Here is a 2,728-nt window from a genome sequence, read left to right as displayed (position 1 = left end):
AGACAGACAGAGGACACACACGATAATGCAAGTAACACAGCGCGGTTTATTTCCAGCCAGCTGGGGTCCCAGTCTCTGCCCGACGCAGCGGGTTTTAACAAAGACCCCAAACCCTTAAAGCCAAGGGTTTTTATAGCGTTTCTAAGGCACTCAGTAATTTTCCATAGTCTTAGGGAGTACAAGATACACTACAGGACTCACATAGCTAAGGCATTCAGTAATTTTCCATAGCCTTAGGGAGTACAAGATAAACTACAGGACCTACACAGCTTCAAAGAGTATATGATAAGCTACAAGACTTACATAGCTTCAAAGAGTATAAGATAAGCTACAGGGCTTCTGGTCTCTGTGCTGCAACTGCCCACATCCTGGAATTTACAATTAGATTGTTTTAAGCTAAGGGCTGTTAACCCTGACCTTAAAGTAGCAGTTCTCATGGTAACGGTCTCTTACAGTGAAAGTTGGATGGATGGACTTGAAGGTCCCTTTCAGCTATGAACTACTTGCCGAAAGCAGCCCCTGAGCAGGAAAGGAATCTGCACAGAAAAGACCCCCGTCGCCTGAACCCGGGGTCCTTCCCCCAACTTGCATATTCTGGCACCTGGCTTTTCCCGCACACACCTTTCTTTGTTTTGGCACGTGGTATTCCGGCGTCTGTAGGAAAGCCCTGTCCCTCTTCTGCTAGGAACTCATTCTTTCGTCTATCCCCTCTTCGGTGGAGACTGCCCCATCATCAACTCCCCAGGCAGGGACACCGCCCCCAGCACACCTGTTGCACAGGTGAATGTGGGAGGTTGGCCTCTATCCCACACTTGGTACTCTTAAAGAAATGGCTGCCCCGACGCTGTATGACAACAGATAAGAAACTGGAAATCCGAGGGGCAACTATAAGAATGGAGAGAGATACACTCGTAATGGTCTGTGACAGACAATTGTGTGTGTTTGTACAGAGCAATTAATTGGACGCACACTCAAATGACTACATCTGTTGTTTTAATTTTCATTTAAATTTCATTTCACGAAAATTTAATTTTCATTTCATGAATGTTTGAGAAATGCTTTATGTTTATTGGTGATTTTAATCTCATTTTCTATGAACCGATTGCTCATATCTTCTTCCCATTTTTTTAAATTAAAGCTCTTTGTATATTAAGAAAATGGTTCCTTTGTTTGTCACAGAAGTTAGTACTGATTTTCTGTTTGCTGTTTGCTTTTTTGGTGTGTTTTTTTTAATAGAATTTTGACATGTTTATGACATCAAATTTGTCAATCTTCTCTTTTTATAGCTTCTAAGTTTTGTGTTATTCCTAGAAAATTCTCTACACCATTCCAAAAAATATTTGAATTTCACTCATTTTTCATTAATTACAACCATTTTAACTAATCCAAGGATAAAGATATAAAGGTTCAGCTATTAAATCCTATATCCCTGGTAGTAGCATCTTAATTTATTAGCCCCAAAGGACCACATGCAAACAGCGCCACCTCCAGGCTAGCCTGAGAAGTCTCCACTCAACGCCTGAATGTAGAATTCCTGGCCACCCCCTCTCCAGTGGTCAGCGTCCCTGGAATGCAAGATCTCCAAAATGACTGAGGGTGATAATTCTTGGGGAAGATCATGTAGTTACAAAGGTTTGTTTCTCCACTTTTCCACCCTGACTAGGGATGGAAATTTACACGAAAGGGAAAAGATTTGTTTGGTTGGGGGTGGGTGGGATACAGCTGAAACTTTCCAACAGCCTAAGACTTCCTTTACCTCTGCTCCTATTTCAAATCAGCCCTCAACCACAAGCAACTGGCACTTTCTTGTCACAGGAGAATCCTGGAGCCAGCTCTGCCCTGTGCCAGATTTTCCAGGAAGTTGGTCCTGGCCAATGTCAACTGTCCCAGGTTTAGATAGAGAGTAAGTCACATTTAAGACCAATTCCTGGCATCACCCGGTTCCCCATGCCAGTGTCCTAAGACCAGCCTGGGACAGTGAGCAAGCCTAGAAACAGCCCTGTTCAGTGAGTAGGGCTGCTCCTGCAAGTGAGTCCTTTCTCCAAACCACAAGGGTGACAGGGACTCTGTGAGCATTTTTGGTTAAAAGTTTCAGAGAACTGTTCTGCTTAACTTAAGTAAAAGGAACTTACTGAAAGAATATCGGGGTACTCAGAGTAAATGGGAGCTGAAGGATCAGGTTGAGAATAGTTGGGAACCACGAAATGGGATAAGGCCCCAAGAACCGCAGCAACAATCTCTCTCAGGCTTCTAAACCTTTACTTGGCTGAGCCTAAATCACATGCCCACCCCCTGGACCCAGCAGGGTAAGAGGGGACTGGATTTGGCTCCCAGTTTTCCTTACTAACAAACACAAAGGCACATTCTCCACTCTGGAAACTGGAGGCCTGTTAGGAAAAACTGGACAGGCAGAAACTACATGTGTCACTACCTGTCTTTAGACGCTGAGTGAGAAGGGACCTCGCCCCAAGGAATGCTCCGTCTAAGGCCGCTGGGGACTCTGATGGAGATGATGAGGGTGGGGATGGACAGAACCTGCTTTCCATAACACCTGGTCACAGGTAGGGCCACAACCTTGGAACAGACAAGGACCAGACATTGAGGCAGAGGGGCCTTTGGGCCCTGGGGATGCAGGAAGTAACTCCCCCCACTCAAAACCCCCATCACTGTGTAACCCAATGTACTTCCTGGATGTCAGAGTAAGAAGGGAGAGTCCTCTGGTTGTGCC

The sequence above is a fragment of the Rhinolophus sinicus genome, chromosome 13, assembly GCF_057876585.1.
Source record: "Rhinolophus sinicus isolate RSI-liver-muscle chromosome 13, RSI-T2T, whole genome shotgun sequence".
NCBI classification, from domain to species: domain Eukaryota; kingdom Metazoa; phylum Chordata; class Mammalia; order Chiroptera; family Rhinolophidae; genus Rhinolophus; species Rhinolophus sinicus.
The sequence above is the reverse complement of the archived record's forward strand: the minus strand, read 5'-3'. Positions refer to the sequence as shown.